General features: G+C 43.7%; 1 protein-coding gene and 1 pseudogene across 1 annotated transcript in view; both read right to left on the minus strand.

The window, feature by feature from the left end:
• LOC124777633 (neuropeptide-like 1) overlaps window positions 1-14,266 on the minus strand; it is a 427,641-nt gene that overhangs the window by 124,900 nt on the left and 288,475 nt on the right. The gene's annotated exons all lie outside the window — the stretch shown is intronic.
• LOC124778464 lies at window positions 1,804-1,920 on the minus strand (annotated as a pseudogene).

The raw sequence follows: 14,266 nt of genomic DNA on the forward strand, positions 1-14,266 counted from the left end.
AAGCACATCGTCTGAGCTCCACTCGACTCGACCGCGGATTTCAGACTCTGACCCCCTTCACTGAAGTGCCACAACCGAGCGCTTTCGCCTAGCAACAACGATCACACATTATTCAGGCATGTCAGCGGGCAGCGTTTGCTTTGGAATCCTATCTCAGCAAAACCATAGGCAACTGCATCACAAGCTCTGCCATGAAGCAAATAGACAAATTTACGATCGAACGTTAAACATATTGACAAATATCTTGACATGTGACGATGCAGGATTCACGCATTGCCCGAGTCGATATATAAAACTGTTCCCTGACATGTCTCCGAGTGCGTGACATATCAGGGGAAGTAAAACAGTAATTGCCTCAGGGGCTCGAAGGAATTTACAGAGCAGTATAAAGGCCACCGCCATCCGTCACGTGATGCTGAATGCTTAACTATATCTCGTTATCAACGTCGTCAGCCGGCCGAAGTGGCCGTGCGGTTAAAGGCGCTGCAGTCTGGAACCGCAAGACCGCTACGGTCGCAGGTTCGAATCCTGCCTCGGGCATGGATGTTTGTGATGTCCTTAGGTTAGTTAGGTTTAACTAGTTCTAAGTTCTAGGGGACTAATGACCTCAGCAGTTGAGTCCCATAGTGCTCAGAGCCATTTGAACCAGCCATCAACATCGTCCTCTGTTAAAAGTAATAGATCGCAATTGCGTTGGGGCTAAGACGGCATCTATATTTTCTTCTCTTCTTTTTATACTGTTATGGTCTTTATATTATCTCCATGGCCTCTCTATGCGTACATGTATGTTTGATAATGTGCTGTATTTACTAAAAAGGATCTTGTCACTGAATTTTAGTCTGTGGTTTCCGTCAAAAACGTTCCGTTCGCGTCGATTTGGCGGTTTGTCGCACTAGGCGCTTCCTTTCCTGTTAACGTTTCTTTTTGTGGTTTCAGTGTGTGCTTGCTTACAGCTAACCGGAATCTTATTCACAGCAGGATTTGCTTGTGGATGCCGTACATTCTTTGCCGTTCTCAAGCTTTCTTTTATTTCTTTCGTGTGTCTAAGGATCGTTTCAGCCCCATACTTGGCAAACGCTTTCCCTATGTGATCACTAATTCTTGATAAACCTTTCCCAACCATCAGTCGTTGTTCGTAATTAATCATGGCTTTCTCTAGTCTTGGTAACCCATTTGTCTTGAAAACCGACAGTAACTGATTCAGTTCGTCTTGTAAATAAACTGCTCCTACAGGATTACAAATCGCGTCGGGAGAGTGTTGGCCAAGTATTCGGTTGAAACGATCTTTACGAAGAAGAAGAAAATAAACGAGTGCTTAAGAACGGCAAAAGACAATAAGATTAGTTCTATCTAGCAAATCAAAATGTGGAACTGCATGAGTAAATAAGAATCTAACTCGGAAGCCGATGAAGTGACAAAATCGAAAGTGTTGCACCGGTGTGGGAGACTCGTGAGATTTGCTTACCTTATCCCAAATCAATCACTGAAGGCACAGTACAACTGTTCTTGCATACTGAGTGTATCTACATTGCTCTAACACTCGCATAAAGTCCTAAGAGATGTAGACGATACCAGGTAGGTAATACTAAACTAAACTCCTCCCACACATTCCATGAAGGCCTAAAGGAACCGACTGGCCGCCGTGTCATCCTCAGACCACAGGCGTCACTGGATGCGGATACGGAGGGGCATGTGGGCAGCACACCGCTCTCCCGGCCGTATGTCAGTTTCCGAGACCGGAGCCGCTACTTCTCAATCAGGTAGCTCCTCAGTTTGCCGCATATGGGCTGAGTGCACCCTACTTGCCAACAGCGCTCGCAGACCGGATGGTCACCCATCCAAGTGCTAGCCCAGCCCGAGAGCGCATAACTTCGGTGATCATACGGGAACCGGTGTTACCACTGCGGTAAGGCCGTTGGCTAGGTAGGTAATACACCGCAGAAAGAAAATCACAACACCAAAAAGGAGTTGTGCAAAATCAACGAAAGTTGATAGGCATGTTTCTACATCCGAAAGATGATGTCTATTTAAATTTAGCACCAGTCGCTTAAGAGTGGCGCTAGTAGCGCCACTGTGAGGATACAAATCAGGTTCGCATTAAGTACACACAGTAATGGCCGTGAGTGTTAGTTCGAGTTGATGTTGGTCAAGAATGCCTTTAAGGAGATAAAGACGCCTTTATCAACACCTCCTAGAGTTTGAATGGTGTCACTGTAACAGGTCTACAAGAAGCTGGATGTTCTTCTTTTGATATTTCAGAAATGCTCGCCTAGAACCTAACCACTGCACCTGACTGCTGTCAGCGGTGGTTACTATAATGTCCGGTCGCAAGAAAATCAGTTTCCTTACGGCCACGCCACATTACCGAGAGGAAAGTCTATCGTGTTTGGCGTATGTCTCTGGCTTCTCGTACTGCATCTGCAGCAGTAATTTGAGCAGCATTTGGCACCACAGTGAACTGATGCAAATCGGTTACTGTAAGGACATCTCTGAGCCAGACGCCCTATATCCTGCGTTCCACTTTCCGCTAATCACCGTCATTTGCGACTTCAGTGGTGTCAAGCGAGAGCTCATTGGAGGGCAGGGTGGAGGTCTGTTGTGTTTCCTGATGCCTCATTGTCAGAGATGATCGTGTGAAATGTACGATAAGCATTAACTTCTCGGCTGTTAAAAGTCTCCAGCCCTGATACAGTCTCCACTTCACCACCACATACTAGAGCCACAGTAACCCAACCATTACCATGTGCACTAGCAAGTAAGTGTAAAATTCAGCACTCATCCACAAAACAGTGAAGCGCCACTCAGAATAACTTGCGCACCTACTCCGCTCTTCGTAGTAGTAGCTATATTATCAGTAGCTTTATACATTGTAAAGCGCGAACGTCATCTCCTCCTAAAATAACGCGGCGTTAGAAGGAGGCTATCTGAGAGCCTGAACCAACCTGTCTGCATGCTCGACACACTGGGCCTGTATCTGGAGTTACAGGCTGGGCTGCGATTTCGTACAACAGCAGGCTCAGTTCCGTGGTTATCCCACTTACCCTGGATGCAAATCTGTACGTCAGTCTGGTGATCCGGCCTGTCGAGCTGCCATTTGTGAGCCGCATTTCAGGGGATGTTTTCCAACAGGATAAAGCTCGCTCACATACCGCTGTTGTAATCATCACGCCCTGCAGAGTGCCTAAATGTTGCCTTGGCCTGCTCGAAAACCATATCTGTCTTCAATCGAGCACACATGGGAGATCATCGGATGACAGCTCCAGCGTCATCGACAAGAAGCATTAACCGACCCTGTACTGACAAACGAAGTGCGATAGGCACGGAACTCAGTCATATACACAGAAATCCGGAGCCTCTACAAATCGAGGCACGCACGTTTGCATGCTTGCATTTATTGTTCTGGCTGTTACACCGGTTATTAATGTACCAGCTTTTCAGATTTGCAGTGGCTTATTTCGGGCTTACATTAACCTATGATGTTTCAACGTTAATCCCTTAAATGTGTTACCTAAACAAACAGATTCCCGAAATTGCATTACTGTAATTAATTACTTTCTACATCCCGATTTTTTTCCGTCAGTGCATTTTGAACAGAGGCTCACATGTGAAGACCAACCGTTTCCCTCTTACATTAAAAAATACCCTCTGAAAAGCTCTGTAGATACCGTAGAAATGGTGCCAGGCGGTCTTACAAGCATCGAACTTTGTTCAAAATTTTTGATAACATTTTCGGGAAGCAGGGATCTTGTAATCTATCGTGAAATATGTAACGTTTTCAACGATTTAAGCTTAAACGATTTACATAAAAAAGGTTTCAACAATATACGCTCTTTGTTCGATTGTAAAATGCTTTATGCAGAAATGTTTTTCACAATGACCTTCAAATTGACAACTGACGAGCGTAGCACTGATCACTATAACGTCACTTTACAACACGTGATGTCACGTGAGTCCGCTCGAGCGCCGCCCTAGCGTTAAGAAATAACAACACTCAGGTAGATCCGAATATCACGTTTAGTGTAACACAGGGCCTCTTTTATCTTGGCCATCTTGTTCAACATAACTGGCAACTGAAATGAAAATTAAAACACTTGCAGCCTTCGCTTTTGCATTTAATTTATTTATGCAACCAATTTCGGTGTTTTTTTTACACTATCTTCAGGCCCTTCGACCAACGTAAACCGGGTGGAATCCAATCTACTGCACAGTCATGACAGGAGCCAATATTATATAGCTGGTGTCGGTATATATCTGGTTTACAAGACAGTAACCTTTCGTTCATGAGCCGACGACTGTCAGGACAATGTTGAATGTGGTCCTGACTGTCTTCGGTTGGTGAACAAAGGGGTAGTGGTGTGTAAACCAGAGATCTACCGACACCGTTTACATAATATTGGCTCCTGTCATGACTGCACACGAAATTGGATTGTTCCCAGCTTACAATGGTCAAGGGGGCTGAAGATGATGTAATGGAACATCGAAACTGGTTGCATAAATAAATTAAATGCAAAAGTGACGTCTACAGGGATTTTAATTTTCATTTCATACTGAACAGCCAAAGTCCTGGTAACCATCAGTTACAAGGGACGTATAACTGGCAACTGGTCAGCTTCATTTCAATGAACAAAGGATGTCTCGTCTCTTATTCAAATTAAAGGAAACAGTTTTATGAAGAACATGTAATGTTTTTCAATGGCTACCAAAGCAAACTGCGTAGCAGCGAGCAGAGCAATCTCAGGCGCTGAGTGCGCCACCTGTAGGACACAGCTGTTTGTTTGGACTACAGAGCTCTTCTTTGTGATTCAGCTGGCGTCCGCCATCCCTTAGCAATTTGCGGGCTCTTCTGCAAGAGTGCTCGCCGATCGCTCTGAGACGCCAGCGACCAACTTGAGAGTCAGCTGCAGTCTGGCTCCCTTAATGCGGATTTACCAGCGAGCCTCCCATCTGCTGAAGCAAATGCTTCAGCTGTGCAGCATCACTTAGAAACAAGTATTTTCACGGAATTGCGGTCGTTTAATCGCCAAGATAACGTTAGTTCTACTTTCTTTTTATTATCCACACCGAAAGTAAATTACTCCATGCGAAAGAATTCCACAGAAAACATTTTTACGGCTGTGTCAAGTAACTTCCAGTCTTCACAGTGAAAATAGTGTTTTATAATTCCGGTAAAAGTTGCATGCCCTGGCCTATATGGGCCAATCGGGTCCGACCGACCGCCGTGTCACTCTGCCAGCGACGTCTTCGGATGCGGCCTGGTGAGGCGTATGGTCAGCATACGGCTCTGTCTGGGCTTGGTCGAGTTTCTCGACCTTGGAACCGCTACTAATCTGAAGAGCATCTCCTCAGGTAGTCTCACGAGGCTGAGTGCACCCTCTACCAGTCCCCTGACCAAGGAAAAATTGCGGGCAGTATCGGGAAGTAAACCCAGTAATCAAACATGCTGACGAGTCAGCTACCGAGGTGGACCTAAAATATCTACATCTTCATCTACGTGATTACTCTTCTATTCATAATAAAGTGCTTGGCAGAGGGTTCAATAAACCACCTTCAAGCTGTCTCTCTACCGTTCCACTCTCGAACGGCACGCAGGAAAAACGAGCACTTAAATTTTTATGTGCGAGCCCTGATTTCTCTTATTTTATCGTGATGACCATTTCTCCCTATGTAGGTGGGTGCCAACAGAATGTTTTCGCAATCGGAGGAGAAAACTGGTGAGTGAAATTTCATGAGAAGATACCGTCGCAACGAAAAACGCCTTTGTTTTAATGATTGCCACTCCAATTCACGTATTATGTCTGTGACATTATCTCCCCTATTTCGTTATAATACAAAACGGGCTGCCCTTCTTTGTACTTTTCCGATGCCACCCGTCAGTCCCATCTGATGCGGATCCCACACCGCACAGCAATACACCAGAATAGGACGGACAAGCATGGTGTAAGCAGTCTCTTTAGTGGACCTGTTCCACCTTCCAAGAGTTCTGACAATGAATCGCAGTCTTTGGTTTGCTCTACTTACAATATTATCAATGTGATCGTCCCAAATTAGGTTATTTGTAATTGTAATTCCTAAGTATTTAGCTGAATTTACAGCCTTCAGATGTTTATCACTTATCGCGTAATCGAAATTTGGCTGATTCCTTTTAGTACTCATGTGAATAACTTCACACATTTCTTTATTCAGGGTCAATTGCCACTTTTCGCACCATACAGATATCTTATCTAAATCATTTTGCAAGTCATTCTGATCATCTGATGGCCTTACAAGACGGTGAATGACAGCATCATCTGCAAACAATCTAAGACCGCTACTCAGATTGTCTCCTATGTCGTTAATATAGATCAGGAACAATAGAGGGCCGATAACACATCCTTGGGGAACGCCGGATATTACTTTTGTTTTACTCTATGACTCTCCGTCTATTACTACGAACTGTGAGCTTTCTGATAGGAAATCACGAATCCAGTCGCACAACTGAGGCGATACTGCGTAGGCACGCAGTTTGGTTAGAAGACGCTTGTGAGGAACGGTGTCAAAAGCCTTCTGGAAGTCTAAAAATATGGAATCAATTTGACATCCCCTGTCGATAGCACTTATAACTTCATGAGTATAAAGAGCTAGTTGTGTTTCACAAGAACGATATTTTCTGAATCCGTGCTGACTGTGTGTCAAAAATAATCGATACTAATGAGAAAGTAAGCACACATTTATGTTGTTTACCTCTTCTTATTTTATTAATTTTGACACTGTGCATATCGTCCACACAGCCTTCTGTCAGGCGGTCAAATATCAGCGGCGCGTGACTCTGCAGGTTGTTGTTGGAGTTATACTACAGGTATACCACCTGGTCACGAGTGCCAGCGTATCTATTAGTGGACACTGAGATGAGGTGTGCCCACCCCTCACCCTTATGGCGGTTTGAAGTCTGCTGGGTTTAGGCCAGAACCATGGGTATGCCGGTACATTTCAGGAATGTTTTTGTCCACAAACCATTGCCTCACAGATGCTGCTTTATGACAGGGTGTATTGTGGTGCTGATATAATCAATAATACTCTTCGAATTGTTTCTCTACTGCTTGCAGTAGACAGTGCTATATAACATGTTCATATCCTTCCACATTCAGCGTTTTCTTGAATGCGGTAATGGAATCATACCTTATGCACGAAAAACACCACAATATCGCAGCACTAATTCCTCTGAACTTCACTGACGTCACTACACGTGACGGCGGGCAGCGTTTTCCAAGCATTCGCCAAACAACCCTTCCGTTGGTTTACTATAGGGTACACCGTGATTCATCGCCCCAAATCACTCGCTTTCAGTCATCCATTGTCCAGTGGTGTCGCACTTTACGCCTCCTCAAGTATCGCTTACCCTTGACTACAGGAATATGTGTCTTGTGAGGAGCTCCTCGGCCACTGTTCTCAACTGTTCTTACCTCCATGCCCACGGCCACTGTGTTAACTCCACTGCTGAAAGCACTTTGAAACTCAAGAGTGACTCCTTGGATGCTGCGATCTTCTACAATCAGCGTCTGCAATGCTTGACGGTCCCTGTCCGTCAGTGCATGAGGCCTGTCTGGTCTTGGTTTAACTGCGATTGTCCTTTTTTTTCCTTTATTGAATTTCGATTCCCCCTAAGTGGGCGGGCTGGCAGCAGCTTAGTACGCCGCTCTTCAGCCTACGGACTTTTTAAAACGTAAAAAGAAGATAAGAAAGAATAAAAGCAGGCGATAAAATCGTGACTTAAATCGTAAAAACGGCGGAAAATTGTGGAAAGTTAAAACATAAAACAAAGGGTTGGCAATCCTAATAAAATACACAGGAAGCAGACAGGTAAAATAGTGGACAGACAATTAAAAAAACATGGCGACAGTTTGGTTTTTGTTCACAAGAGATATAAAAATCACACCCAGCGACAGTATGATTTCCATTCGCAACACTTTGGAAATGACACACAACACTGAACACTCACTGTAAACACTGCACTAAAACGTTGGCACAAAGATGACACATCATAGCCAAGGACAAATGGGGGGGGGGGGGGGAAGGGGGAGACCTGGACAGATGAGGGGGGAAACAAGGAGGGAGGAGAGGAAAAACGAAAGGAGGGGGAACCGAAGGAGGTAGAGGACTCATAAGGGGGGGAGGGGGAGGGCAGATGCGAGAGGGAATGGGAAAAGGCAGAGGAGGGAAATGCATTAGGACTCGGGGGCAGAGAGAGGGTATGTGGGGAAAAAAGAGGATGGAAGGGGGGGGATGCGATTGTCCCTTCGCATATCCACTTAACAATCACATCGCCAACAGTCGCCTTGAGCAGGCCTCAAATGTTCCTTATAGATTTGTTACTCAGTTGACATCCAATGACTTGTTCATTTCCAAGTCAATGAGCCCTCCTTAGCGACCCATTCTGCTGTTACTGCTTCTGTATTGACAACACAATACCGCTCTCCCCCCCCGCCCCCCATATCATGACATCTAGTGGTCAATTCCATACTGCATAAGGGGTCCCAAATACTTTTGTGTAGGTAGTATACATGCATTCCATCAAGGTGCCATACACACAGGTGTTGTGATAAAGTTTTAAATCATCATCATCATAATCCTCAGGAATTAGGATTTTTGGCCTGTTCCACCTCAGAATCGTTCACTCCATCTGCTTAAACAACGCCCGACGTTTTTCCTTCCTATCGTGTTATGTAATACCACAGCTCCAGCCGTCTTATTGTTAGGCATATGTTGGACATCGTCTTTCCAGTTTAGTTTGTTAGTCTGTATTTTTCAATGACAGTTGTATTGGTTATACATTTAGATTTCGTATAATCCCAATATTTCGTTTATGGTCCAGTAATGAATACCCCGCAACAAAGCGGAGCAACTTCATCTCTGATTATTCGATTTGTTGTAATTGATATGACGTTAGCGTCCACCAACTGCCACTTTTCAGCAGCAAAGGCTAAGCTATTACTTTGTTAGGTTTAGGTAAGGTTCTATTCCATGCATTATGTTTTAATTTACATTGTATCGTTCAACAGAAATGTCTGAATCCGGCCAATTTCAGCTCTACGTCATCTTACTTGGGACATCTAAAACTGCACCCTTCATATTTAAACTCTTTCAGCTGTGCGTTTAATTTGCCATCTATAACAGTTTTGCCTTTTATGGGCTCCAAACGCTGAAATGACGATTTTTTTAATTTATTATCGGTCGATGTTTTCACTCGATATTTAGAAGAAATCTGACTCTACTCATGGTCTGCAATTTAAAATACTCCTGTTATAAGCTGATCATTAGCACTTCTTAAAGTATGTTCAGTATAATTAAACATTTATGAATGATGTCATCAATATAAACATTGAGACGGCCGCTGTGGCCGAGCGGTTATAGGCGCTTCAGTCCGGAACCGCGCGACTGCTACGGTCGCAGGTTCGAATCCTGCCTCGGGCATGGATGTGTGTGATGTCCTTAGGTTAGTTAGGTTTAAGTAGTTCTAAGTTCTAGGGGACTGATGACCTCAGATGTTAAGTTCCATAGTGCTCACAGCCATTTGGACCATTTGTGAACGTTGAAAAGTAAAGTTACGTAAATAATTGTTTGTTTTCAGGCAAATGTCTGCAATCATGCTACACATTTAAATCCCCCATACCACACTATCGTAGCTTGCTGCTAGGGGAGGCAAAATGAAACAGCACATCCCATTGATAAGATTGGGTATTGTGCTGCAATTGGTTTTCTGCATTTTGAAGGGCACAACGCTGCAACAATTCCTGATGAGTTGGTGCGGCAACGTGTATCATCATAACATACTGTGGATAGAAAGAGCAGACGTCTCCAGTGTGTCAAACAAGCCTGAATGACAAAGAAAGAAGTGGCAGACCATCTCTCTGTGAAGAAGCAGGAAACATTACACGACACCCTGGTGTTTGAGAAACGGAGAGTCACAGTCGAGGCGTTAGTCTAAAAACCGAAAATCCGTCAAAACTCAGCTTACAACAGCTTGCACGATATTTTTGTGCATGACAAACCGGTGGTTTCCGGGATTGCTCACATTCGAAACATCCGCCAAGCCGATGCAACAGAGGAAATGTTCCATCTGTTTCAGGCCAATTCAGATGACTTCTTCAGCCTGCTAATAACCATGGACGTAGTATGGGTATATCGCTATGACCCCGAGCGAGGTGAAGTAACCAGTGGAAGTGTGTGAGTTCACCATTGCCGAGAAAGGCTTAAGATAAGTGACGATCACACAAGCGAAATAGAACTGTGTAATAGATCCTTATAGTTGTATAATTGTGAGTGTTTCGTTCTAACGGATAAACTGGAAGACCATGCAGTTGTAAAATTCTTAGCAGAAATACATCAATAGTTAGTGATGGTTGATAACGATTCATTTCATTTTCCTCATTTAGGAAATGGATTACTGAGCTCAACGTGATCATTATTTCCCTGAAAATTTTGCATGCAATGGATGTCTTAAAAGTGCGACCAAAAAATGAAAACTTAGAGAAAACAGACAATGGCATTTAAAACTGACGCCTTAAGCGTATTGAAATGGAGCGTACCGAACGTATCAATAACTAACAGAAATCTGTGGGCAAGATGAATGTGTTTGCTGAACAAATCCAAAAACAAAAATCTCAGAAATTTTCAGCGATTTGAAACTAACGCAAGTGGTTTTGTGCATCAATCTATGACTGTAGATAAGACGTCGGTTCAGCACTTCACTTGAAATCAAAAGATCAATCAAAGTGGTGGGTAGCAGCCATCGAGGCTGCTGAAAATAGTCCAAGCCGTTGCCATCCACCTCAGAAGTTTATGTAAAGACAGTGTTTTCTGGGACTGGAAAGAAAAACTTCTTATTGATTACATTGAAAGATTTTGAACAGTAACATGATAAATAAGCAATTTTATTAGGCCAAGTGTATGAATAAATACCTAAGAAAAGTTGTAGACTGTAAAGAAAGGGTCTTATATAATCTATTGACCGTATTGGGCACCCTCTGCCTGTCACCTATTCCCCAATACTAAGCAATTTATGGATGTAAAATACTTGTTGTTGACGCGGATATTATAACAGATGTACAAGCTGGGCGATGGAGGGTGGGGGGCATGGGAGTCTCAAAGCCCTGCATCCTCCCAACCTCCCAAAAGAAATTTTATTAGAGGCGTTTATATTTTTATGCATTTCCACAAGTTTCGGGAAATAGACTCGTATGGAAATTAAGAGTCTCGGAAATGCTAAGGATTCTACAAAATTACAGGCTATGTTTAACACAGGATGCTGCTCATGTGGACAGTCCTGCGAGCTGAACACCAGCTAAAAGCGATCCAGGTCCACATTCATATGTTGATCATACCCTCTGCCAACGACAAACCCAGTACGCTTCGTGAGTTCACAGGAGGAATTGGCAAATCACAGGAAACTGAATAAAGCAATATAAAGGAAAAGATCCTACACTAAGGAAAAAGTAACAAATCTGACTTGCTCAAATGTAGGCAGAAACGGCTGAAGGTAATAGCACTTCTTTCATTTACATACTCGCTCAGTTATAAGCTAAAGACCTGTATTCACTGTTGTAAAACTCACTGAAATACTGATAACGGCGATTGCACCCTTATTGTAAGTTATGATGTTGTCAGAATTAGGAGAGTATCTTGCCCTTAAAGTTCATAAATCAGTTGCATGGCACACACAGATTTCAAGTATTTCGGCGAATGTTTTTCTAGTTATGTATTTCCCTGAAATGCAGTTTCATAGAATTTATGTTAAAGCAATGTACTTCACACTAATGTCAACAATTTATTATTGTCATATCAGTAGATTTTGTACTTTGATATCATAGGTCTCTGTGGCATAATAAAAGTGGGGTTATCTCCAGGTTCTGTTGGGGAAGGGAAGGGGATAGCAAAATGTGAGCCCCCTCACCCAGAAATTGGACCTGAAAGGAGTCTAAGGAGCTCATTGTTGGCCGAGAAACATACTCACGGCCATGCCGAGAAATTGTCATGTACTTCTTGGCTGCACTTGTTTACATGCAGAGATCGCGCAAGATAACGCGGTCTCTGTGCAGAAACGCGCTGTCGCTCTCAGCGATGGGCGAGTCCAGCCTTTTGATCCAAAAGGGGGGCTACCACCGTCTGTAATCTTTCTCAAGGGATTTTAAAGGAACTATTAGCTCTAAGCACTATGGGGCTTAACATCTGAGGTCATCAGTCCCCTAGACTTAGAACAACTTAAACATAAGTAACCTAAGGACATCAAAAAATCCACGCCCGAGGCAAGATTCGAACCTGCGACCGCAGCAGCAGCGCGGTTCCGGACTGAAGCGCCTAGAACCGCTCGGCCACAGCGGTCGACAAAGGAACTATTCAGTGGAAAGATTGATTCCGTGGCGTCTCATGCCTCATTTGTCAGTTTCGTGATGAACTGCTTACCATTTCTTTAATGGTCATAGTTTGACAATGAGTAAGGTACTGCATGGAATTTTAGTAGTCTGCAATTAGTTTACGTTTGGTGCCTGTTAGGTCATACATTGCTGCATACAAGATGTAGCAAACAAAGTTGTTTAAACTTGAGATAAGTTCTATATCTGTCTCCAGTCTCGAGGAAATGGACTGTATGTATTGCATTCACGTCCACTCGCATGTGCAAACGGCATGGTGAAAGTGAAATTCATAACATCGATCAAATGTCATCAGTGGATCAAGATATCGAAACGTGTGTTTGACAAATGATAGCACACATATAGTTAACATGAAACACTTTATTATCTGCTGAGACATATGAGTAACTACAGATTTTTTGATTGAAATAATGTAATTCTTTAAAAGGCCATTGATAGCTGGTGAAATGACAATTAGTATGGGTTTCAAACAATATAAGTGAAGAAACTGAACGTTTATTTTTATACCGAAAATGTGATTTTCGTAAGCTATTGACCTCCGTTGGTGTCTCGAAGTTTTGTTTAACGATAGACGGGATACTGTGGAATTTGCACCTGCACTAGCGTGTTAGTGATATGAAATTGTGAAATTTCTGCTGTGTTTTGGTGAACAAGCTGATTTTAACATGGTAACAAGGGAAAGAAAGAAAGGTTTACAAGTCAGGTGAAAATAAATTGCTCCTTCAGTTGCAATTTCAGAGTACTGAATTTCAAAAAATAAACGGTAGGCCTGTCAAACTATTGGTCGAACTGGCAAAACCTGCAAATACGATCGTTCACAGACTCGCTAGCTATAGCTAAGAAAGTGCTAACTAGGCGTTTGTTTGGAGGCTTCACCTGTAGAACTTCACCTCCCCTACGGCGCTGGCCCATCCGTAAGGGAACCCCCACCACTTCCAATGCCCACTCCCCTACCGCGCTGTCTTCACGGCTAGGGGGCAAGTAATTCTGCACGCGCTCTACCTGTGTGTGCTACAGCCGTGGACAACAGCACTTCTTCCCTCTACTAAGCGCCACAAACAGGGAACCGCCTGTCAAGATGATACAAGCCTTGTACTCTTGTAAAGGAAATTATGGCCACAGGTGCAACAATGCGGAACCCGGGCGTGAGAAGCGTAACAAAACGAGGCAGACGGGCTGAGATATTGCGCCTCCTCCGACACTTTCGCAATCAAAATTCCTGCCCTGCGGGGGGGGGGGGGGGGGGGGGGGGGGTGGGGGGGGGGGGCGCACGTCTGTGAAGCAGGATTGACGGCGGCGGGTCTTCCATCATCGCAGGCCCCGACCGCTGCCATTCACGGCGTCCTATTCCCGCCCGGCAGAGACCAAGTTTTTTTATCCCACCAGCTTTCTTTCTTTTCCTTATTTTGGCTTCCCTCCTCTCATATTCCTGCGGTGCAGGCTTGGGCCGGCTAACAACTTTACGTCCGTAGTGGGATCGTCTGCGTACAGGAAAACTCGTATTTTACAGACATTGCACCTATAAATTCTAACCTGGATCTATATTAAAAACATTTTTTTTTTCTTTTATGTTTTCCTTCTCGTCAGACATGTGTTCGTGATGCTGGAAGATCGACACGTCTCGCTCAAATTATATTTTCCGGAATGAAAGTTTGAAACGTATGGTAGTACTTTTATTTTATGGAATACAACAATAAAATAAACACAAGTTATCAACAAAAGTGGAAGTTATTTCTTATCAGACTGTGATTTATAGACAAGCGCTTGAAAAGGGACCAGCAGTTGAAATGGATTTGAAGCCAAATTGAAGTCTTTCCACATTGTCGTTCACCCTGTACACTGAGCAAGCAGTAAAGGAAACC

This window comes from Schistocerca piceifrons, chromosome 2 (genome assembly GCF_021461385.2).
Source record: "Schistocerca piceifrons isolate TAMUIC-IGC-003096 chromosome 2, iqSchPice1.1, whole genome shotgun sequence".
Classification (NCBI taxonomy): Eukaryota; Metazoa; Arthropoda; class Insecta; order Orthoptera; family Acrididae; genus Schistocerca; species Schistocerca piceifrons.